Source organism: Mastomys coucha, unplaced genomic scaffold (genome assembly GCF_008632895.1).
Source record: "Mastomys coucha isolate ucsf_1 unplaced genomic scaffold, UCSF_Mcou_1 pScaffold12, whole genome shotgun sequence".
Taxonomy (NCBI): Eukaryota; Metazoa; Chordata; class Mammalia; order Rodentia; family Muridae; genus Mastomys; species Mastomys coucha.
Genome location: NW_022196894.1, coordinates 38,923,757 through 38,950,313, shown reverse-complemented (window position 1 = coordinate 38,950,313; position 26,557 = coordinate 38,923,757). Strand labels below are relative to the sequence as shown.

The following is a 26,557-nucleotide window of genomic DNA, read 5'->3' as shown; positions in this document are numbered from 1 at the left end:
CTATTGATCTGAATAAATTGGTTGGATGTGTGTTTTCTCTGTATAACAGAAATCAACTTTCAGTGCGTGTATTTACATCATGTTTTTATATAATATCAAAGAAAGCCATATTTTAGAGAATGACCTTGATTTGCTTTTTCTTATCGTTTGGTAGCTTGAAAAGTGAAAGGCAAAAAAATGGGATCATTGTGTGTAATTCTCCTCTAATAGTCACAATCTATCTTCAAAGTAATAGTTTTATATGGATTATTTTAAAAATAAGATAAAATCTACCTTGCTATTAATTTAAAAACTATAATTTCTGAATTATGGTACCTCACTGCATTTTGTGCAATTTGGAAATATAGAGAACCAGAGTTTGAGTATCCTTTGTTAGGAACCTGGAGAATATGTAAGATTTTAGTGGTCATTCCTACAGTTAGAGTAACTAACTTTACTTACTATAAGAGCACATCACCTTGTTGTTTATCATATTTTATAAGATTCCTTATAATGGCCTTAAATTTGTTGAAGTAAGACATGGTCATATTGTTTGGTTTTCCCAGCGGATGGCAATGCCCTGGACAAAAATTATCCCATGCACTGGAAAGCTGAAATAAAGGTTGCATGGAATAAAAACCACAGATAATCATGTTACACATGTGCAGCAAGATGTAATAGAACTTCATAACTACAAGAAGTTCACATCAGAGAAGTTATTAGTTACAGTAGAATGACTCAACTTATAGTAATTGACACATATGTTCTTGTTGGGATACTTAGAAAAATCATGCTGAAACAAATATCATGTAAATGACAGCACAGTCATACACAGTAAACAGGGAACTGAACTCGGTGTAAGGAAGGGAACTGATAGATAGATACAAAAGACTGGATTGACCCACATTGGTCCTATAATATCTGCAACTTGTTTAGCAAATTCAGAGGAAATGATAACCATACAGAGAAAACATGAGTCAAAGAGAACAGGTGCTGGGCTATACTAGAACAATGAATTCACAAACCCAGACAGTGTCTAGAAATGGAAGACTTGTATGCCATTTAGAGAGAAGATAAGTTTATAGGTAGATAAGCAATGCCAAAGTCTGAGGTGAACAAAGAGTTGCAAGAGAATAAAACACAGGATGACAAGGACCATGGTAGGATTTCATTGCAATATGGTTCAAAATGATAACTGAAGTACTTAACCATTCTCTATTATAAAGACCTTTAGTGCAAAAACAAAAGTGGGGCAGAGCCAGAGAGGGATCATGGCACAACAAAAGAGAGTATTGAAAACATGAGAGGAAGTGAGCAGTACTGCTTTAAGGTATACCTTAGTTCTTCCCAACCCTGCTGCATGCTGCCCACCTGCCTAGGGAAGATGGGGGATATCTGGATCCTGAGCTAAATGTTACACAACAGGGGTTTACATTACTAAAAAAAAGCACATGATGTCCATTGTCTGTGATGTGCCATTGTGCTTGTAGACCACTCTGCCCCAAGTAGGGATGCTGACTGCAATATCTAAAGCTTGTGTGTGAAATTTTCAATCAAGGAAACAAGAATAGAACTTAATGCTCATGCATGTCTCTTTAATTAAAGATCCTATCAGCAGAAAAGCCCTGTGAGGGAACCCAATCCCTTCACTACAGTTCTAAAATATCTTATTCCATCCTCTCTACAACCAATTTAAAGGATACTGTTGTCATTTTCCATTTTTTTCTAGAGAAAATAAACTTGCTTAAGATTAAATAACTTATACTGATGAGAGCTTATTTGGAATGTAAATGTTTTATCTTCAGGATCTATGAGCTTTTAACCAATTACCAAACTGTAGTCTAAACAATTTAACTGAGAATTTGACATTCTAAATTACAGCCCAGATGGAAAAATATACTTCAGGTATTCTTCATAAAACCTCAATGACCGTAAGATTAGCACCTCGATTATTGTTTGACTATGATAAATGTGGCCTGGATTGTATGTAATAAAAGAGTTTCATTTTTCAATTCTGTTGGGACTCCCTGCCCAGTGTTTGAAATAAATTAAAACATTCTCTTCAATTTATGTGAAGTGATACAAAGTTTTTAGTCTATATTTATATGAAAGAACTCTAAACCAGTGGCAGTCACCTGGTTAATTTTGGGGGTGTACTGTTTCTTTTTCTTAGTTAATTAATCCAATAAGCTAATTGTAATTTCATTCTTTTCTTCAATTGTTTGAAGTCACTTGTTCTTTGTTGGTTTCTCCTGGACCGATGGGAGCAGGAGTCCATTTGATCTTTACCTCATTATTCAGTGCCAGTCAGTGCTGGTCAGCAGTAAGCAGCAGACTGAGTAGCAGGAGTGAACAGCCTTTTACCAGAGACAGCCCATACTGAGCAACAAGAACAAGATTCCAGGTGGATACAGATTGGGTTGAAAATAAAAACTCATTATTCTCCAAAATGTAGCTCAAGGACTGGAGAGCAATCTTGAAAGGGCTAGAGAAAAGTTCACCTAACTATCTGTTTACGTTGTATCTTCCTCCTTCTCTTCTTTAATTTAAGCTCTTAAATTAATCTTTTGAATTGATGAGAGTATGAATATTTTTGATCAGAGACACAACGAGCCAAGGAATTTTAACAGTCCGAGGTAAAGGATAAACTGTCATGGAGAATTCTTCATTATCAAAAGTTTTACCGTCTAGGGGGTTCCCATGAAAGGAATCTGAAGCATGGTGATGAGTGCTCTCTGCAATCAGACGCTGCAGGAAGGAGCTATTATCTCAGAAAATATATGATGTCTAAAGTGCTAAGCAAAATTTGGAAAGTAATGTATATGAAGTGTGGTGGGTGGAGTAGTGGGGAGAAAGGGAGGGGAAAAGACTGTGGTTCTCCAGCTTGGTGCTAAAATTAATTGTGATGGGTGAAAAAAAATAGATTCAACATTCTTGGAATGAGTCAGGTCCTTTTCTTCAGCCTTTATAGGGTTTTGGAGAAGATTATATAATCGCCCAGCTGAATCTTGTGCCCCTACACTTTGCTAGATTCTCACATGTGTTGGTTCACATTGCAAGCTGTCAATTGTGATCTTTCTTAAATGTAGAGCATGTTTCAGATTTTTCTCAACGATTCTGGTCTAATACACTTCTATCTTAGAAAACTGTTATTGCAATGACACCCTTTGAGCTACTCAACCATCCAGCAAAAGTGACCTGTCTAGACTACCCCACTAGGTGGTCCTACTGTAGATATAAATCCCCATTGTCTCCAACTGGGAGGCTGACCCAGGCCATAGCTCCGCTGACTGATCAGTTCATGAAAGAAAAAGCTCTCACAGAGGGTACCTGCTGACCTGTGAGTCTCTGTGAAGCTTTAGAGGGCTTCAGAACTTCTCGGGGGTCAGGAGAAAAAATCGAAGGTAGGAAAAATTTCCAAAGTATACTGTGTATTCTTCATTCCTAGAGAAAGACCTAACCTGGACCAGAGAGGGGCAGTGTCTGACTGCAGGAGCTAAGGTACAGCTGGCTGATACATTTCAATAACACAAGAATAAGTCTGATTGATTTTAGCACTGTTGCTGTATATGTAACATCACACATCATCAGCAGTTGCAGGTATAGGTCTGTGAGTTTTCTGTATGTGTTCTTATAATCCAAGACCCATGATGTGATACTTGAAGCAAGAATTCCAAGAAAGTCTCAATAGTATTAGATGTAGGTGCACTCTATGTTTGATTTTAGATTATTTTAAGTGATTGAAATACACACTGGCAAGTCAGAAAATAGTATAGACACATATCAAACAGTCACTGCTATAATATACATATTTAACAACTCTCAGAGTCCTCTTATAGGCATCCTAAGTATCTTTCTATGTCATATATAGAAGAGCCAAATGAAGTCTCTGGCTTATGTAGCTCGTATCATCATTAGGTCATTTTCAAACTCTAAGCCTTTGGAAAATGTACTTCCATTCAATTCATTTTTGAGTCTTCTAAGAAAAATTTGAAAAGCAGCCACAGCTCCCATCAAAAAGCAAATGTAGCTGCACTCACAGGTCATATGGTTAAGCAAAAACAAAGAGCCTGACATGGTGAAGTAACATGGTTGGAATGAAGTGATGTTGTTAATCAAGGCAATAAATAACAAATACATTTTGAGTGCTTGAATGTCTAACTGCAGGAGCCCTACTGGCCTGTCTCTTTGTAAAATAAGGAAATTGGTAATTTCTCCCCAAACTATTGCAGAGTTATTATTATGATAATTGGACAAGATATGAAAAACCCTTTCCAAAATGTAAATGTGTATAAAAGTAGCAATTCTGTTTGGTGTTCATTTGCATATGAGCATATGTTCATTTGTCTTCTGTCTCAATGCAAATACTTGAAGAATAGTTCAGAATTTTAGGTCATTTCTGAAAAGCTCTAGCCATGTAGGCGAGCTGTGCAGAGGGAAGAGATCATGTTTTACAGTTTGAGTAATCATGTGGCCATGCAACGAAGTCCTTCACTTTCTACAATCATTGGTGACAAACTCAGAGTACATAAAACCAACCAAGCAAGCAACTGGATTCCCAACAACTACTACAACCACCATGAAAATAACAAACCCATTGTAATTAAGAAATATTTCCCATATTTACCTTTCATTTTATTGAATCACAAAATTCACATACTGTTAATTGGCTAGCATTAGCCAGGGACACGCCAGGGCTATGAAGATGAATAATTCAGAAGATCAGGGCCTTCTGGAGCCAAAGACAGCATTATAATGCTTGATATCTTCCATTTTCTTGAGGGTGTGGTAGATTTCTTATAGAATTTCAACCATACTATGAGTCACAGTTGAATGTCACTTCCTTCAATAGAACTTCTAAATAAAAAATAGCCTTCTGGTTTCTGAATATCCTTGCCATTTTGCCACCAACTCTTTCCTGGTGTTTAACTGTGTCTATTCTTTTGTCTCAGCTTTAGGAGTGGTAGCTCGCTTGTTTTCTCTGTGTCTTTATTTTGGCCTCAGTTTAACACATGGATGAATAATACATGAATATAAAAATAAAAATATAAATGTCTGTTGTCTTGGCTTTGTTGTTACACCAATGCTAGGATATGCTTAAGTCTTCTCCTTAGACCAGGCTGCTTTAGGACTTCAGCCAACTCTAATTAGAGTCCAGGCAAGCCAGCCTTAACAATAATAGTTCAGGCAAGCATGTGTGTCTGATCTCACAGCCTTCCCACAAGTAGTTAGTAAAATATTTAGGCATCTGACTTACTAATGTTGAGCTTCAGTCCCCTTTTCTTCCATTTCATTAATTCTGTAAAAATTCCTTTTGTGCTCTGCCTCTGCCTCACCTTTTTTACAAGGCATAATACTACTTTGATTACAGAGTCTTCCACTCTGGTTCTCATTCCTAAGGTCTTACAGAATGCTTGCTCTGTACTGGCCCAGATGCAGTACTAGACCACTGGTCTATTCTTCATTGTAATGTACTCATGACCAGTAGTTTTCTCAGGGTGAGTTCTGGGTGAACATGATGAGAATATAATTTTGTACATATTTATGAGAAGCATAAAGATTAATTTGACAATGGGACATGTGTGTGTATGTGTGTGTGTGTGTGTGTGTGGTAAGTATGTAACCCAGAAGGCAGACTAGACAGGCATATAAGTCTAGAATTGAGAAGAGTGTAATATGTGTGTATACTGAAGATGAAACTTCCTGCAACCATATCTGATAAACATTATTCATTTTAAATACATATGCAAATTTACTCATTTTTCAACATTGGAAGGTGAAGATATTTTTTATCTATATAGACTTAACGTGCTGTGTATTTTACAACTTCAAACTATCGCTCGTGTCATTGCTCTAAGATGCAAAATTCTATTCCACAATTAAAGTGATTTAAAATTATGATTATCCCATTAAAAGCCTAATAAAACTAAATTCCACTATCTTACCTTTTTCTTCTCTCCTAATGCTGACATTTCCTCTATGTACTGAGATAAGCTAATTTAGAAGATGGAGAAATGATTTGGCAAGACAAGGAAGTGCATGATGATCACAAGCTACCAAAGGTAGCTTGCCACCGCTTTATCAGTCTGGAATTCATGGGTATGAGAATGGCTCTTTTTGGGATATTTTTCCCTTAAAAATTTAATTGTTTTAGGAAATGACAACAAGACATTAATAAACGAGCCAATGGACAAAGCCCTGTTATTAGTTTTGTTTTCTAAACAAGCAGGCACATCCTAGCCCCACTTCTCTGGACCTCACCATCATTCTGTACGCATCTTATAGACAAAGGATGGCAGCCCATTGCTGCTGACATGGGCTTTCATGACATGGTCCCTCTCAGGAACAAAGCTTCTTTAAAACTCTACTCAAATCCAGGAAATATCAAATTGACCTGAGGTTTGGGTTTCTACCACCAATGAGCTATGCAGGCTGCAGGATTCTATTCTCCCAATATCTGAAAAATAAGGATAATTAGATTCTATACTCTCTCCTCACTAGAATACCTGGAAATTAATGACCTAATATCCTCAATTTGCTTCACCCCCGTGGCACAAAGTGTGAGCAGAGTACAAAGAATAACTATGTCCACTTCGTTTCTTAAGCTCCAACTTTCTTTATCTTCTTCCTTTTTTTCCAATCTGTCCACAATGAAAAACTAGTTAATTCTCCTGACATTGAACAAAGTACTTCTGTCTGCCATGGTCTGATTCATGCCAGAGCCTATTCCAGTGAAAAGAAATTAACCAGCGGCTCTAGCTCGCACGCAAACAGCTCTCCTTGCTCCTCATATTCATCTTCTTTTTATCATGGTTGTTACAGAAAAGATTAGAGAATTGTATCCCACTCGGCTTTCACACAGCCATCTTTTTCTCTGCATTGTCCTCCAAACCTATTTTCTCTGAGGCCATGACTACAAAATCAGGCCAAGCAAGTCAATGGTAGGGCACAGACACATAAGATCCAGGGGGACTGATAGGGGCATGGCAGGCTTGAGTTCAGCCTCAATGGTCATATGTATATTTAGACAGCATCCAAGATTTTGTTTCAAAATCCTTAAGGACTGGAGAAACAACACCATGGTAGAATGCCTGTCAGGCATGCGTAAAGCCCTGGCTTGGCCCTCTTAAAAAAACACAATAAAAACTCAAATAAAAATAAATAAAAGAATGTTTCATGTATATATGCTTGATGCCAATTGAGTTATATAATATTAGGCAAAATTATATTTTACCAATAATTGAAAATATTAATAGGAGATGTGAAATTCTTTAAATAAAAATTTAATAGGGTAGGTAAATATTTAAAAGGTAAAGTTGGCAAGCAGTAGAGATTTGGCAGAGAATGGCAGCTACCATCAGGGTTATGACTATTAGTGAAATGTTAAAAGGTACTGGGAAATAGCATTAACACTGGATTGAAAATGAGAGCAGTTGGGAAATTACTAATATTGCAAGTTAAGTAAATTAAATCAGTAAATAACTGCAGTATAATTGTTACCATATCTCATTAATGTGCTATCTGTTTCCTGTGGCTCTCAGTGAGTTACAGGGAATCTATGCTATGTCCAATGTGCCTAAGAAATATTAAAACTTTAAAAACTACTCTGCACCATACACATGCCTCCTGCTAATGAGAATGGCCAAATAGGTCAGATCCCTTAGAACTGCAGTTACAGAGAGTTGTGAGCAACTGTGTAATATCTGGGAATCGAACTAAGTCCTCTGAAAGAAAAAGCAGCCAGAATTCTTAATCACTAAGGAGTCTTTCCAACACTGACATAAGTTATTAAGTATTTTATGTTTGAGATTCATACTTTATTTTCTTCCCTCCAAGTACTTCTATATACCTATCTTTTATCTCTTGTAAATTCAGTCTCTTTTTTAATAATAATCATATACAAATATATTTATATATGTACATATATATTCTTAAATATAAACTGCTTTGTATTCATAATGTTATCACGTACTCACATGTATGTTTTCAGAGCTGACTATTTGGTATTGGATAATTGAGTGGTGCATTCTTCCCTAGTCAATACTACTTCTCCATTCTTACATTCATTAGTTGCTTGTAGGTTTTTTTTTTTTTTTTTTTTTTTTTTTTTTTTTTTTTTTTTTTTTTTTTTTTTTATTTTGTAGGCTTGAGGTTTTCTGGTTTTTATCTTGACTACTTTAGTATGTCTGTTGTTATTATTCTTGTTCAACTCATGATAGGCAGTTATGTTGGTGAGAGTTTATGGGTATAGCTTCTGACATTACTACAAGACACATCCTACAACAAACTCCCTGAACCCCTAGCTCCTCTTACATTCTTTTAACCATTGTTCTTCAATGTTCTCTGAATCTTAGGTGAGGGTGTGTGTGTGTGTGTGTGTGTGTGTGTGTGTGTGTGTGTGTGTGTATGTGTGTATTTTTTCTTATTAGTGTTTCAATCATGTACAGAGTAATGAATTCATATTAAAATTTATATGAATTGTGTTTTCTTGAACTAGATATTGTTTTCAAATATTAGTAAATTGGTGATTATAGGTTCTCCTCCAAGATTTATGACTTCACTAACCATAAATAGCTGGATAGGATTCCAGTACTGGATATGATTTCACTCTTGTCAGGTGTGTCTTAAGACACTTAGAGGGCCATTGGTTACCATTGAAATATATATGTCATTACTGACTTTTTAGGGTTGACAATGTTCGATGTTGTCCTGATTCACAGATGTCATAGCTGTGTAGGAGAGACTACCAAAACATTAGAGACTTTTGTTATTTATTTTCCTTGGTAGCCCCTACCATTACTTTTTGGGAGAAACAAATGTTGCTGTGAATACTTCCTTTGTCTGAGAACAGACAGACTGTGGCTTACAGGAGTGGTATATGTCAAGTGATCAATGAACTCCTCAATATTATCTCATTTATTTGCATACTTTGATTTGTAAAGTAACAGTAAGCCCATCTGAATCTCAACAGTTGAGTAGTCATGACATAAGAACTTCTCAGCAGTTCTCTTGATCTCAAGTGCGGTGGAGGTGAGATAAAATATTCCTGATGTGAGTTATGTACACAAGTCTCTCACTAACAAGTATGAGTTTCACAAAGTCCCAATTTTAGAAAGGTTTCTGAGGGCAAAACTATGAGTATATATGGAAAGACAGATTATGATATTTTATTTTGATATGTTTTGTATTGTTTTCTGCTGAAACACAAGTCAAATCTCATCCACAAAAATAATGAGACTATATTTTTGGGATGTCTTTGGAACTGTATTTTAAAAGAAACACTAATTGTAGTAACAAGTTGCTAGTGATACATTTTTCCAAAGGGATTAAAGACATGCAAAAATGTCAGACTTATGAAGAATCTCCCAACTCTGGCTTTTTAGACTTGACTTAAAGTCTGAGTTTTCATTTCAGACCCTCTGACCACTTACAAATTTACATAGAGTCTTTTAGCTCTGATACCTCCTTCACTAAATTTATGAGTTATATCAGTGCTGCAGATCTCCTCAAATGCTGCAATAAATGAAGGCATGTTATTTCCCATGGATAATATAATAACTGTAAGTACTGCCTTCCTAGAACTTCCAAACTGGTCCAACCTCTGGAAAACTGCTCAGATGTATTGTGATTTAGTAAATGTATGTGTTAACGATTACCATCAGCATTAACTGTAGAGTGCTTCACGTGTTCAGTATTTGTCTAAGAAAATGGGTAATTATTCTCTCTCTTCCTGGGCTTGTGTAAGTCATTTCAACCTTTTGGGTCTTAATTTCTTTATTTCAACAAAAGATAATTACTCTGATACCCAATTGTCCTTTTTAAATTCTAAGGTTTTTTTCTTATTAGTGTTTCAATCATGAACAGAATAATGAATTCATATTTAATTTTTTTCTTGAACTAGATATTGATTGTTTTCAAATATTAAGGTGTTCTTTTGTTTTTCTTCTCCCAACAGCATAGCACAAACAACCTTAAGAGGAAACAATGTACTCAGCACATATTCAGTTACAAAGCATTCATGAATATGCACAATTGGGATATGTTCTCCCTTTATATTAGATATTTTTAATATGTACATATTTATTTTGAGGTTAAAGAAGTTTCAAAAAAGGATCAACCTTGGAAGCTTCACTTAAGTGGAAGACAAGGCATGAATACATTCCAACAGGATACATTCCGAGTAACTAATTTCATAGCAGGCATGGCTGTGATTGCCTGTTTTGTGCCAACATTACACAAGCCATAGTAATGTGAAAAGAGGAAACTTCAACTGATAATGCCTCAGGCTATAAACAGACAACAAGTCTATTGGCATTTTTTTATTTATATATATATAAATATATATATATATATATATATTTGTAAAATTAGTGATTGATGAGGTAAAGCATCATCAATTCAACCCATTGTGGATGGTCCCATCCCTCAGCTGGAGGTCTTGGGTTTTATAAGAAAAGAAACAGACTAGGCCATGAGGAGCAAGCCAGTAAACAGCACCACTTCCATAGCCTCTCGGTTTCTCTCCTGTTTGAGTCCTTACCATGACTCTCTTCAATGATGGACTATGTATGACATGAAAGTGTAAGCTAAATAAATCCTTTCCTCCTATGCTTTTGGTTGTGGAATGTCAGCCTAGCAATAGTAACCCTAACTAAGCCAAATGTTTGCATATGGGTGTCTTTGTTATATTCATTTTCCATTTCAAACAGTAAAACCACCATAAAAAGTACTTCAGGAACGCAGGTGGCTCACATCTTTCTACACACTTCTTGCTGGGTATTCTTGACTCAGGCTAATAAGAACCAACATATTTTTCTCAGACAGCCTCTAATTTCCAATTTCTTTCTTAGCACCATAGAATTATTTGTATGCACATATTTAATATTTTTTATTGAAAAAGAATTACTTAGCATCATTAAATTATATCTAGTGCTAATTTAATTAATGGCCAGTTCACAGAAAGATCAGACATAAAACAAAGCTGGAGGCAGAGTAGACAGAATAGGATGGCAGAGGGGTCTTGTTGGCAGTAACTTCTCCTGGACTTCTGATGGCCAAGAAATAAGGAGCCTTATATAGGTGAGATTCCAGGGCATAAATTCCAGCACATATATAGTACAAATAATTAGAATCAGTGATACAAAAAAAAAAAGTCAAGATATAGAGCAGTCATTTAGACCTTGAAAAAATGTGCTCCACAGCTGAGTATAAAGTTAACAAATATGTATTGAGCTGGGCAGTGGTGGCGTATGCCTTTAATCCCAGCACTTGGGAGGTGTAGGCTGGCAGATTTCTGAGTTAGAGGCTAACCTGGTCTACAGAGTAAGTTCCAGGACAGCCAGGGTTATACAGAGAAACCCTGTCTCAAAAAACCAAAACCAAAACCAAAACAAAAAACAAAACCAAAAAAACCCTAAATATGTATTGAGCTCATTATATGTAAATTTCTATCCTGTTTATGTCATTCTCAAACACAGGATCAGAGAATTGGGTATCCCAGGATCTCAGTTCAATTTGACTTGCTTTTTAGCTTACTATGAATTTAGTGCTATGTATTAAATGAATACACATACTTCTATGTACATTACTTGTACCTTTTCATATTAAGGTATAAAGAAAAATACCTTAACCCTAAACACTAGTTTGGAAATATTTTAAGTATAGTGGAGATTTTGAAAGACAAAATGTTATGAATCTTTGTTGTACATACAATAATTTAAAGCAGATTATCTTAACACTGTTAACTTTCTGAAGAGTTAGTCTTTTCAAGAACTATATCCTATGAACAGTTTAATGTGGTCAGATTTGAAATTATGTGCATACATTTAACATTCCATGGACTGATAATATTGAGCTTATGTATTTATGAATATATAGGTATAGATAAAGCATATATATTGGTATACAAACATACATACACACATATATATGTATATATACACATATTGACATATATATACATATATGTATGTATATATATATATGAAATTAAAAAGGAGATCATGAATTTGAGAGAAAACCAAAGCGACATATGTTAGTAGTTGGAGGGAAAACAAGGAAGTTTGGAAGCTGGAAAATAATTAATGTAATTATATTTTAGTTTCACAAAATTAATTTCTTGAGAATATAGTTTGAATCTTAGATCAATATTCTATTCTAACCTTTTAAGTATCTCTATTTTGTAATTTACCTTCCCAGCATGTTAAAACTGTCTTTATTGTGACCCAGGTTATTGTCTACAGATTGTACAGCAAGTTACAAAGATATCAAGGGTTTGTTTGTGCTCATTACAGCAGCTATAGTGTCTGAGTCCTACACATGCAGATTTTATGTTTGTTCATGAAATGATTAGTTCTACCAAATTAAAAATTGTGGGTCAGTTTTGAAGACTAAGGTTTCATCAAGTATATCATATTTTTTTAGATCAGTTTTCTAGTCAATAACAAATGTTACTCTGTAACCTTAGCTGCTCTGTTATATTTGGATCTGGGGTTCTCTATGGAATAGTTTTCCTTCAGTCAATTTCTGCTGTTCTTAAAACTCTTATGAGATATTATTTTCATATCTTATTCTCAATACTTATTTATGCTATTGAATGCTATTGACATGTTATTCTCTGTAGTTTTCAACTGTATCATAATTTATTGTGTTTATTTTTATTTAATATTCATTCTACACCTCATTTTTGGGGTAAGTTCCTGCATTTCATTAATGTAGCAACCTGTATTTGAGGTGTTACAAAAATTGAGGAATCGTAGAGTCAAATATCATTATGATCAAAACCAAAGTATCATTGTGTTCTCTTTTCATTCATGAATACATAAAGTGGTCTAGTTGAGAGTAATAATTGTAAAGATGATCTATTTTACCATGGTCTAAGTACAATAGATTGAGAGGTATTTCAGTATTAAGACAATTCCACTTTCTATTCCTAGCTTCTGAAAGTTGGGCCTACATATTTGAAAAAACTTATTCAGCAATTGCTAAATCATCTGTGCCTCTCTTAGAGACTGCTCAGATCTGGCCAGATCTGTTTAGGATGTAAGACTTGAGTACATTCTAAAAATTCATCTCTGCTGTCTCCCCTGGGTGTCAGTAAACTTGTGGAGAGTCATAATATGATGAAGTACCAAGGTCCACAATGGAAGATTGAGATTTAGGGGACTAAAGAACAAAACACACCTATATCAAAGATGGAAAATTGAATGTAGGCCCATTTCTGCTTTATTCTGAAACAGCACTACAGAAGAATAAATGAAAAACAATTTAAAATATAAAGGATGAAAAAGAAAATGAGACTCAATGAAAAGAATAAAATAATGGAAAGAAGAAGAAATAAAAATGTATGACAGAAATAGAATTGAGAACTCTGAATTCTAACATCAGTAGCAAGCTAAAAGATACCGTATTTGCCCAGCAGGAATGGCTCTCTACATAAGGATTCAGTTTCTTTTATTATTATGTTATGTAATATATGACCCTCTTTATCTTCTCCCATATCAAAAAGTGAATTTCCACCCTCTAGGGATGATAATATCTACATATATTGAAAAAAGGTTCTTAGGACATGTGTGTGTGTGTGTGTGTGTGTGTGTGTGTGTGTGTGTGTGTCTGTGTGATTTTACATGACATTATGGGGATGTCAGCATGGATAGACATTGGACGAGCTGCAGGTGTGCTCAAATATCTAAGCACAGATATGTTGGCACAAAGGCTTACTTGCCAAAAGCAAGCCCATGTTGCCATGCATCCTGCTATGCACAGCCTTCATTCTGAAAGATGCCATTCATTTCAGATACAAGTCAACAGACAACCCAGGCAGACCTGCTGTTGCTGTGATACGAACACTGTAAATTATTTACTTCATTTGAGAGAATTTGTCTCAGAAAGAGGTAGGCAAGGGAAATTCATAAAAGAACAAATAATCCCATATGTTAGGAAGCTAGTGGCGAACCATTGTCCATCTTCAAACACAATCTGCAACAGGTTCAGAGCTATGCACTGAGGCATGAAAAGACACTAAACCTACTTCAGCACCCATGGATTTTTGTCTGCTCATCCTGAAGATTTCAAAGGGTGGTGTTCATTAGAGGCAGCTCTGAGTTCAAAGGAGAACCAAAGGGCTTTTTTTCCAGTATGTTTTATGGAAATATATTGTACTAGCCATAATTTGCTCACAATTTTTCCCAAATTTTCTTCTGCATGCAGAGTATACCATAATGTGCTGTAAGTCTAGATTATTGTAACTAGCTGATACAATGTATTCATGTCAATATATGTAACAGTCCAATAAGATTTTGAATCTTGAAACACTCTTTCTCTTCTTTATGCTCTCTTTCTTTCAGAAATATTATGTTATTAGCATTAGTAGTGAAAAAAATCATAAATTCCATATAGTGAAGCTATATTTTGATTGCAATGAGAAGATTTAATGTTTGTATATTAGTTCTCTTATTAAAGATCCCAATTTCAGTGTTTGTTAGTATTGGTTCCAACACTCAGAGTGTCCATCTATTTCCACAGGGAGAAACTAGTATGAGCTTTACATAATTATTATTCCCTCTTATACTAACTATTTCCTTACAGTAAGATATGTGCATCAAATGAACATTTTTTCTCAATGAGTAACCTTAATGTATTGCCTGCAAGTGGTACCTTCTAGAAAAGAGGACAATTTCAGGGTTGTTTTGATTTGCATTTCCCTGACAACTAAGGATGTTGAACATATCTTTAAGTGCTTCTCGGTCATTCACTAGTCCTTGGTTGAAAATTCTTTGTTTAGCTCTATACCCCATTTTCAATAGGGTTATTTGATTCTCTGGAATCTACCTTCCTGACTTCTTTGTATATATTGGACATAAGTGCTCTATTAGATGTAGGATTGGTAAAGATCTTTTCCCAATCTGTTACTTGCCTTTTTGTCTTATTGACAGTTGTCCTTCGCCTTACAGAAGCTCTGCAATTTTATGAGGTCCCATTTGACCATTCTTGATCTTACAGCACAAGCCACTGAGTGTTGTGTTCAGGAATTTTTTTCCCTATGCCCATATATGTTTGAGGTTCTTCCTCACTTTCTCCTCTATAAGTTTCAGTGTATCTGGTTTGATGTGGATGTCCTTGATCTACTTGGACTTTAGCTTTGTACAAGGAGATAAGAATGGGTTGATTTGCATTCTTCTACATCTGACCACCAGTTGAACCAGTACCATTTGTTAAAAATGCTGTCCTTTTTGTCCACTGGATGGTTTTAGCTCCTTTGTCAAAGATCAAGTGACCATATGTGTGTGAGTTCATTTCTAGGTCTTAAACTCTATTCCACTGATCTTTCTACCTGTCTCTGTACCAATAACATGCCGTTTTTATCACTAATGCTCTGTAATACAGCTTGAGGTCAGGGATGGTGATTCCCCAAGAAGCTCTTTGGTTGTTGAGAATATTTTTCGCTATCCTGGGTTTTTTGTTATTTAAAATGAATTTGCAAATTGCTCTTTCTAATTCTATGAAGAATTGAGTTGGAATTTTGATGGGGATTGCATTAAATCTATAAAATGCTTTCAGCAAAATGGCCATTTTTACAATATTAGTCCTGCCAATTCATGAGCATGGGAGATCTTTCCATCTTCTGAGATCTTCGATTTCTATCTTCAGAGACTTGAAGTTCTAAGAAGAAGCTGTAACATTCAAGTTGCCCTGGTGACACCAAGATATTTGAGATGCCAGAGCTATGGTATATCTACTAAACTAAAAACAAAACAAAACAAAAACAAAAAACAAAAAACAAAAACAAACAGACAAACAAACATCCCTAAACCATTCCATGAGAAAGAAGTTTCTTGCAGTCAACAAAGTAAAAATGGAGTTGCAGATCTCAAGAGTGCTTTGACATCAGACATGGAGATGCAGAGTTTGCTCAGCAGATTTCCTGACTTCCTTTAGGTATTACATTTATGATATTACATGGATCTCAGAAGAGAGTTTGAACTTAGAATGTTAACATTTACCATGGTTGAGACTGCTATAGAGTATAGGGACTTTGGATGTTGGACTAAATGTACTTTTATATTATAATATGGTTAGGTATGGCCCCCAGAGATTCATGTATTTGAACAAGCTTATGAGGACCATGGAGTGGAATATGATGGTTTGTGTATGCTTTGCCAAGGAGTAGCACTAAGTATACAAAGTACACAAAGGTGTAACTTTGTTGAAGTAGGTGTTTCATTGTGGAGATGGACTTTAAGACCCTTGTCCTAGCTGCCTAGAATCCAGTTTCTCCTATCTGCCTTCTGAACCAGAGGTAGAATTCTCAGCTTCTCCAGCCCCATGTGTGCTTTGGTGCTCTCATAATCCCACCTTGATGATAATGGGCTGAACCTCTAAACATGTAAGCTACCTCTAATTAAATGTTATCTTTTTCTAAGAAAAAAAAAAAAGAAAATAGGACAAACTAAATTTGAACATATACTCTTTTCAGGATGTTAAAGATGAACACACATGCTAGTTTCTGGTACATGCAAACAGTAGATCAACTAATTAATTTATCTTTTTAAAATGGGATAACTTTCCTAAGACTCAATGTCTTCAACTGGAAAATGAAGCAGAGTGATGATTTCACTGAGTTGCTATCAAGAGAAAATAGAGCTGTGCATTTCATCCGTAAATGGAATATATTCACCAGTCCTACTGTCACCAAGTCAAGGACTATCTTGGAAGAGGAGACAGGATGAACTTAAGAGCTGGAGGATAAGGATGCATGCTGTGGAATATATAGAGTTCTGCTCTCACAGGAATTGCACCGAGCAACTTGCAGCAGCAGTAGCTACATGCACAAAATCAAACCAACCAAACCTTCAACATTGATAGGTAATGTAGGCCCAATACTCTACTGAGGGACTGTTGTCAGTTAAAAGCTGCTGTAAAGAAAGAATAGCTTCTTTTTTAACATATAGTGATTGATAGATCTCCGAATCTCTAGTGGAGTGGATGTGCTGTGAGTCTGTCAAACACACATACACACAAACACACACACACACACACACACAAACACACAGAGACAGAGAGAGAGAGACAGAGAGACAGAGAGACAGAGAGACAGAGAGAGACAGAGATAGAGAGAGAGACAGAGAGAATTACAGACAAAAAAGACAGACAGAGGAGGTAATCGTGACCTAATATTTACTGATATTAAGATAATTATTTTGCTGATAGGTCTCCTTAGAGCAATTAATATATACTTACTATGTCTTGAAGGAAGGTGTGGGAATTTGAATTTTCAAAAAAATTATAACTGTACACCATTTTTCCTTAAGTGCATGAAAGAATAATAACAACAAAAGGACATAATCAAAAGGCTTGTTCTTCTTCTTCTTAAGTTCCTGAAAAGAAAAGTCTGTGTCTCTTTTGGAAAGAGCTCTCATGAGCCAAGTTGCCAGGAGACATTCTGTTTTCTCAGTTACCTCTTAAGGTTTCCCCTTTGAATATGATCTCCCATCAGAAACTGTGCCAAGACAGTGGCATCTCCCTGGCAGAAACTGTCTCAGTCACTCCATTTTCCTCTTTCAGTGTCAAGTTCATTTTAAATGTTAACCTTCTGAGACACTTCCAAGAGACACTTGTTCCCTCGACTAGGCACTGCCTTTATAAAATGTTGTGGTTCTTTTTTACAAAAAAAAAGGGGACATTTTTCCTGCTTCCCTAGAGATGTGGTACCTTTGAAGTTGACCCAAGACACAGGCAGAAATTCAAAGTTATATAAAATTTCCTTTATCCACTGCTACCATTCTGGCTTCTAGAGTTTTGACAAAAGAAACAAAGAGGATAAGAATATGACAAAGATTAAAGAGGAACACTTATTAAGCAGTTGGAAAAAAAACTGTTCCTTGCAAAGCCATTATGAATCACAAGGGCATGGATTACTGACCAACTTCAAAGCTGAGATATCATTCTTAGGACTATATCATTGAGGGCAGAGTTGAGGATTTGGGTAGATTGCATCACCAAACAAGGACTTTTGTATTAATAAATAGAACATACTCTTATAGGCAAACTAATGCAAAATTTCAAAGTAGACTGGAATGATGTTCAATGAGTTTTGGGGGAAAATAAAAAGTGTCCACAAAACTAATATTTTATGACTAAATCTTGTAATTGTGGAAGAATTTGTTACTTGGTGGCCAGCCTACGTGCTAACAGTTACAAACAGTTTATCAAGGATGAACTTAGACATAGATTTGTTCAAAGCATTTAACTTTTCTAATGTCACAAGTATAAGGTAGGAGATAACTGTTTTACTAGCAATAAGGTAATGGCCAGCACACATGATAAAATATATATCCTACATTTTCTTGATTTGTAGCAACAAGACAAAATTTTGAAAAAAATTGCTCATGTTTTGGGAGGAGTCCTTTAATGAAATAATTTCAATATTAGGAATATAACATTAGTACTCTCCTTCCCCATTGATAGGCAAAGAGTCATGGGAATGAAAGGTTTCTAGTTCACTGTCTTAACAATGGGGTGATCTCTGGTTGCCTTACAGGTGGCAATCATGCTTTGCTACTTAAATTCTTTCTTTGGACACAGTCCTCATTAAACCTTTTTATACCTTGGCAGAGTTAGGTACTGTCAAGAGAAGATTGACCAGTAAGAATTAATAGACTTATAACAACAAGCTGGAAATTGGAAATAAAAAATGAATTTTCTCTCAATGTTCTTGCCATTAAAATGACATTTTGAAAATGACAATTTTAGATTACAAAAAAGAGCATAAAATTTGATGAAAAAGATGCAATAAATTACTACCAGAACCATACTATCTCATTCCATTTTAGTCTTCTTCAGAACTGTGTGTATATGTATGATTAGATGTTTAAACAGGATTATAAAAATTATATTCAAAATACAGCCACTTTACAAGATGGTATCTTATTGCTATAAGTAGTTATTGACTTTTTTCCCTTTATCTCTGTGTTATTTATATATGTGTTTGCTTATTTTTGGTGACCTGGACCCATCCTACGCTTCTTGGATTTATTAGAGAAATAATACATTTTAGACTGTTGGATATCATTCATCATGGATATAAGAAGTGTATTTATATGTGGATGCTGAATATCTTGACATTAACTCACTGAAACTAGATTGTTATGAAAGCAGAACTTTCCCTGGGGCCACAAAGCATCCTGATTAGATTACTGGCCAAATTCTAGAATAGATCCTGATCTATACTTCCCACCCCTGTCATTTATCATCTCTCATTTAGAGGATGCTAAGAGGAGCAATGCCTTTTACATTAAAAACTAGTTTTAATGTAGCCAAACAATACATCAGCAAGAATAAAAGCTTTTTTGGGCTGTTGCCATATGCTATTCCACACATAAAATGTTTCATAGATAATAGATGCCTCTCTCTCTTTCCCTTTCTCTCTCCATTTCTCTCTGTGAGGGCAATTGTGTGTGGTGGGGGGTGTGTGTGCGTGTGTGCGTGTGTGTACATACCTATATATATTTTTAAAAGAACTAGTTTGAGTTTTCATAATATATGATTCTAATGATTTTTGAATATTTATTTCAAAGTTCAAATTTCTCAGAACTGTTTTTTATCAACAGAACAGAGCAGCAAAGAAAGATTGCTTTATAAGTAAGGGGCCCTGGATCCTTATCCCAATTTTCTACTTCTTGCTATCTGCTTTCTTCTTATTATTATTATTTCTTTTTTTTTTGGAATGAAAGATCATTCTTACATAATGTGGAGGACTTCTTCTTGCCTTAACTTTCTTTCTTTTTCTGGAAGCTTGCTTGAGCCTAATTTTGATGGTTTTGAAGCATGGGTTTTGGCACACTTCAACTTCATCTGGAGTCATAACTGAATTCAGCCTCGCTTGTTAACCTCAAGGTGGCAGTAATTTAAAGGTAGCTGAATATAGTCATACCCGTGTTTACTTGCAGCCAAACTGGTGAAACATCACTGTAATGCCTTAGAATCAGCATTTATTCATTCATTCATTCATTCATTCATTCATTTGGTACAGTGTTGAGCACTTATTGTAAGTCAAGAATTACTGAAAGCATCGGGAATCCAAAAAATGTATGAAATGAGCACAGTTTCCTTTCTAAGTCATTCATAATCTGAGAAAGCATTCTCCAGTCTCATGGAGAATTTGAAAAATCCAGCCAAAGGTCAGCAAAGGCAAGTGCAACATGCTATGGAAATCTATCAATATTGTTCGGCCCACCTGTAAAGACAAGTCAAAAATGTCTCCCTCCAGAATGAATGAAAAGCTGAAGGTCACATGGTGTCTGAGAATAAAGACTACGAAGGAAATGTTCTAGATTCTAGGCAGCACACTCATAACAAGCAAGTATCCTGGACCAGCATGAAGGAAACCAAGGACATTGAACTAAAAGAGAGAATGTGAAGTGAGGCCTGACAAAACTGGAGGAGACTGGATGTTTCAATACTGTCTGACTGTGCAAGGTCCCTTCTCCCATTTAAGAAGCAACATCTGTATTCTGGAATCAATGGAAAATTATGGATAGGGCATTAGCATGATTTGATCCACTTATCAATCACCTTTCAGTGGAGAAGGGAATGAGATAAGGTCATTTGTCTACAGCAAGAAATGAGAATTAAACAGGGGCATAATGGCTTTATTCTTCTTTGTGATTCTACTTGGAATGAAAACATAACTTTGAGTAACACGTTTCTGTAGCTCCTAGCATGGGGCTAGGAGAATGTTACCCAGGGGACAATAGAGTGCTCTTGTCCTCTTGTTTACTTCTGAATTATTTATGTTATTTAAATGGATTTAGATATGTGAAAGGTAGTCTCAATTCCCTCAGGACTCACTGAGTACAGACCTGAATCTCCCTGAGATTCAGCACAGTTGTCTGCTGCCTGGGAACAATTCATGGACAACACTTCCATGTCCTTGCCACCATGTGGAGCATCGTGAGTGGAAAACGGACGAATTACTACAGTAATTCTTCCTGATCTCTTGTAATGGCTCCATATTGTCTCACAATTTTTCAATTAAATGAACACACTTTACTCATGGGAAACGGCACAGTTTTTGTGAGAAATTATCATTTCTGCAAAGAGGCATACACGCAAACATCTCTAAAAAGAAAAAAATAAAATAAAATAACAACAACAATGTATCCTCATCATACTGAGCATCAGAATGCTTGCATCCTGTCCAGTGTAAACTAACTTACTCTTCCATTGTTCTTCTACAGCAGATAGATTACAGATTACTTCTAATTCTTACTTTTCGCTTACCCTGCCATTGTGCTCACTGCTATCTAGTGAAAGTGGGACGAGCCAAGAATTAGTTTGGCATTTCTCTCTTTAGTTGTTTCAATACTTAATTATTTATACCAAAACCAACAGGAAAATTTAGAATGCTTCATCAGTTACTGTTAGAATCCAGATACTAAATCTGTGGACTAAGTGTTCCTATGCCATGCACTAGACGAAGTTATAAGTTTACCTATCAAGACTCAAGAATGGTACCACTATCCTTTGAAGGGATTGAATTTCATCTCATGCTAGAAAATATACATAGTGAGGCATTCTATCAGTTTCTTCATTCAAAGAAAAATCAGATTCCTAGTAAATACCTCAGAAGTTCTAGTTCCATCCTCTATAACTAAGCACACATGTTTGCCTGTCAAATTTGACCATGGTGGGTTCAAAATTGAAAAAAAAAAAACTGATTTGTGGACAAGAAATAAGATCAAGGGAGAAAAAGATGAGGTAGAAAAAATGGTACATTTTTGACTTCTGGTACATATAAAACTATCAAACCAAATAGCTCCCATTTGAGAATATAAACAAATGGCAATGAGGAAGAGAATGGGACTTAGAAGAAACTTTGGAGGTTCAAGTGATTGTAATTCCTATCCAAACATACTATGATGATACTTCATACTTCATACTACATACTTCAGGGACAAAACAGGGGGATCGCTGAATAATTGATTATTCAGTATAAAGGCACATTTCTTTCCTGTGTTGGAAAAATAGAACAGAAATGAGCCTATGAGGACAAAAAGCGATGTTATTCTAGGGCTGTGGAAGGTTGGCACCTTTATTTCAGTTATTTTTCCAAATAAGGTTAAATGGATTATGTTGGTGACACATAGCCTAAATATTACATCCATCACCTATCTTTCATATTTTTTCCTCCCTTCTGAAATTTTATTAAAACAGAATAAACGGCTGTCTACTGTGATCATTAGTTTGCAGAGGCTAGCTGAAGAAACAGATTGCTAGTGCCACAAACATAGGCCTAAGAATTCTGTCATGCAGCCGCTGATGTGGTATGTCAATTCCCAGGGAATGGCTTATCCTAAATAGTGTTTGCTGCTATTCATAAATATATAATGACAGTCATCCTTAAGCAAACTTCATCCAAATCACTCCATCCCGTGCTAGTAATGACTGTACACCAGTAAAGAGCTAAGAGGCAGCTGCTCAGAGGCGTTTATAATACTGTGAATTATTCAACTTTGTGTTAACCCTTTGAAGCAAAAAGCTGTTCTTAGGAACAGGAAGGACCACTGTGGTCCTTCTAGGTTTTCAAGACTAGCTGAGAATATGCAGATCAGGAAATGGAGCAATGAGAAGGGAGCATGTTAGATAAACATCGTTGCTTTCTCTCAGAATGTGTGCATGTTAGAAAGAGAGCTAATAAATACACATATTATCAAAAGACCTCATGTAGAGTGGTAAATACATGGAAATAAAGATTTAATTCTAGAGTAATAATTCAATATTTATATTATTGTGGTTTTCTGTGAATTTAGTGTATTCACAAATCAGTTTCAAGGTGATCTAAAGTTTATGCTATGTAATAAAAGGTGTAAAGGAAATATGGAGGAAATATTCATTAGTAAATATGATAACATGCTTAGCACAATTTTAAAATGGTTTGTATTATAGAAGGTCACTGGAAGAGTGGAGCAAATGTTATGAAGATAGAAATTCCTGAGCATATTTAATATATGATAAAAGGAAGATTAATGGGAATGTGTCATTGGGACATCTGCTAGTCTTTTTAAAAAATAAAGGCCAATATATCTATATATTTACTATATATATATCAATGAAAGTAAATCAAGATTCATGTAGAAATAATAATTGCTAACTGTGACTATAAAGGCAAAGGAAAAATATATGATGTAATTTTCTTAATACCTGGAGTGAAAAATTAGGAAAAAGAGCTATATAACTAGTAAAATGATAAAAAAGAATGAAGAGCTAAGACATTCCAAATTATCATAAAGGAAACCAGCAGATAAATTATCTCCAGGAATACTACCTGACTGTCCTGGAACTTACTCTATAGACTAGGCTGGGCTCAAACTCAGAAATCCACCTGCCTCTGACTCCCAAGTGCTGGTATTAAATGCCACCACTGCCTGGCTAAAAGATTTTAAATTAGCATTAAAATAAAGTTATGGATACAGTTTTCCAACAATTCAATAAAAATATGACAAAAATTGAACACTTTAAAGAATAAAACATCCAATCTTCAATTACACAAATAAGACAATTGTTCAAACTCAACCATGACTAAGGAAATTTCTCCTAAGTTGATGTTTTGCATCAAAATTATAGAAATATAAAGTGTTGATGTTATGTAATATTGAGCAAAATACATTTAAATAGATAATTTTGTGTGAAGTCTGTGGCAATATCTATAAAATTCTACAATATATGTGGTTTTGACTCAACTCTACTTCTCAAATTGTATTCTATAGTCATGTTTATCCATTTTACAAAAGTCCATGCTTAGAAAAATTACACTACAAACAATACATGCCAAAAATAAGCATCTTTGAGCAACTTAAATCCATAAAACTAAATAGATAAAGTAACAATTCAGTGAATAAAAGGATATGCTTTTAAAATGTATATATGTGTTGGGAGAAACCCAAATTATACAAAGGTAAATAGTTTGGTCTCATTTCTACATTTTCCATCTTAAAAATCTAAACACACACACACACACACACACACACACACATACACACACACAATTTTATGCAGAGCAAAGATAAGAAGCACTCTATCACTGACTCACCGATCTTACATCCCTCATGTATCCTTTGGGAGTCCCCAGTTGTCTCTAATTAATAACTCTAAAATAAGATCAATCAGTTATCCAAACCCATCTACCCAGGAGAAACCAAATCAACTCCAAGGACATATAATTGAAGTCTCTTAATTCTCCCACATACTTTTTTTCCATTGATGCTTTTAGGAACAAATAGAAAATGTCCTAGCAAATACACTGAAGAAAATTTTTCATCCCCAAAACATACGTGTTAGAGATTTATGGACACAAGACCAAGACATTTAAGCCACAATCTCCAAGTAGACAGAGTTTTAAGTATCTAAAAAAAAATGGATACAAGTACAAAATCTATTTGTTGTCGTTAATAAATGAACCCTGTTGAGTCATCCTAGGTGGTTCCATTAATTACGAAAAGCCTAAGAGAAAAACTAATGTGAGTGACATGGACTGAAAAACAATTCAGTGATACAAAAAAGAAACTGATTTGTCTGATTTTGAAGGGAGTTATGGACAAAGCTATGAGGAAGTCAATCAATACTCTAGTCTCTTCCAATGAGAGGACCAGGGTAGAAAGAGGACTCCATCTGTCCTTGACTCATTATCATCTCTGCAATTTTTATACACCATTTTTTCTTATCTTCCTAGGTAACATAAATATGTATAAACACAAATGTTTTCAAACACATAGGCTCTAAAATGCCTGGATTCTCTACCTATGGTTTAGAACCTAATGTTTGCTTTCAACTATGCAGTGTAAGACTATGCCCCAGGGTTACCAGAAAAAGCTTAGTTTGAAGAAAGGAAAAAGCATAACATGATGTTTGCCATATTATGAGCATGTAGAAGGTTCTTATATTCTGCCTTTACAAACATACATTGAAGTGCTGTCATTTAATGCCAGGTCTGATCAAATATTTTATTTAGACATTGAACCCTTGAATAATTGACTATAGACATGCCCTTTTGTGTGATCTTTGACTCTGTCCCCTTGACTTATTTGCCATATACACTGCTCGCATTCTACACTGTGGCCACACTGCTTTCACAGCTGACCACTGTAAACACACACACACACACACACACACACACACACACACACACACGGCTCAATGAATTCAGTTTCCCCAGCTCTCTGACAGGTGGAGAGATGTACAACTTTCAGAACGCAGTATGTATAACCCATTTCCTACAATTGAATAAGTAGTTAACCAACCATCCAAGGAAGAAAGTAAGAGGCTGATAAGAACTGATGGTAACAGTTTCTGTGGGTCGATTTCAAAATCCACCTTCTTCTCCTGTGTTTGGTCATACCTTTAGGAGAGACATTTTATGGCTACATAACATAATCCCCCTTCTGTGTTTGGGCTGCTGTACAAATGAAAGCAATCTGCAGAGGAGAAGCTGCTGCTTGCTCAAGCTTGGTAAACATAGGACCAAGAGATGAATCATGTGTGTTAGAGAATATATAGTAAAGTAATCATGAAATATTAACAGCATAAAAATAGAATTATCATCTGGGCATTTAAAAAAACCTGAATAAGGAAACAAAAGAAAAATCACTGAATTATGCCCATAACTAATTGAATTCATATTTATCCTAGTTGAGTAACCAGATGAAACAGTATTTTTCATTGTAGAATTAGTTGAAGGTGAACTTTAAAGGAGCTGTGGCTACTTTTAAATTACCAAATCAAGGAGGTAAATAGAACCAAAAATGTGTTATTTCAAAGCAGAGCTCTACATGCCTGCTGCTGCTCTTTCTTGCTTGATAGTTGTTTAGAGGCTCCACCAGCATCTTCAAAACACTACACAGCAGAGCAAGAACCCAGTGCAGTAAGAAGTATATGCACTACCCCTAGAATTTTCAGGATCTGCAGTTGGTAAAATGACCCGAAACTACCTGGCTGAAGAAAGGCTGTTAGCTGATATTACATATCATCAAAGCAGGTGATTCTGGGTTGCTTTGAGTGAGTTCATTACTACAACTAAGACTATCTATAAAATAACAGAGATGTACAAACTAAGTTCAGCTATGCTATAATTCTTCTGTTTCCAATGTTTCATAAGTGCTCAAAACCTAACAACATTTTGTTACACCATTTTTTCATTGCGGACACACTGTCTTTATCATCAAGAAACTCCAGCAATTTTTTCATTGGGAGTGGACAGAATAAGGAAGGGTAGTAGAGAGAGAATAGTTGGGCTTTGCAAGCAAAGCTGTGGGCTCAGTACTAAGTTGGCTTCTCCCACTTACTATTCTACCCAGACTGTCTCCTGGGGGTTCCTCTGTCTCATTAAGCAGTAGTTCTGTCCTCTAGAATATGGAGACAATGTTCCTCATGCCATGGGATGGCAGCTTCAGGAGGCTGTGCATACTGAATGCTCATTATCATCGAAGAGTTAATAGAAATGAACACAAAATAATTGAAGAAGGTAGAAATTCATAGTCTATAGATCAGAAACATTGAGTGGATCAATAGTGTATTTTTAGAAGAC

The 26,557-nt window shown here is 35.5% G+C and overlaps 1 protein-coding gene across 2 annotated transcripts in view; it reads right to left on the bottom strand.

Moving 5' to 3' along the window:
• Nucleotides 1-26,557, bottom strand: part of Lsamp (limbic system associated membrane protein) — a 2,132,018-nt gene that overhangs the window by 1,059,905 nt on the left and 1,045,556 nt on the right. The window lies entirely within an intron of this gene.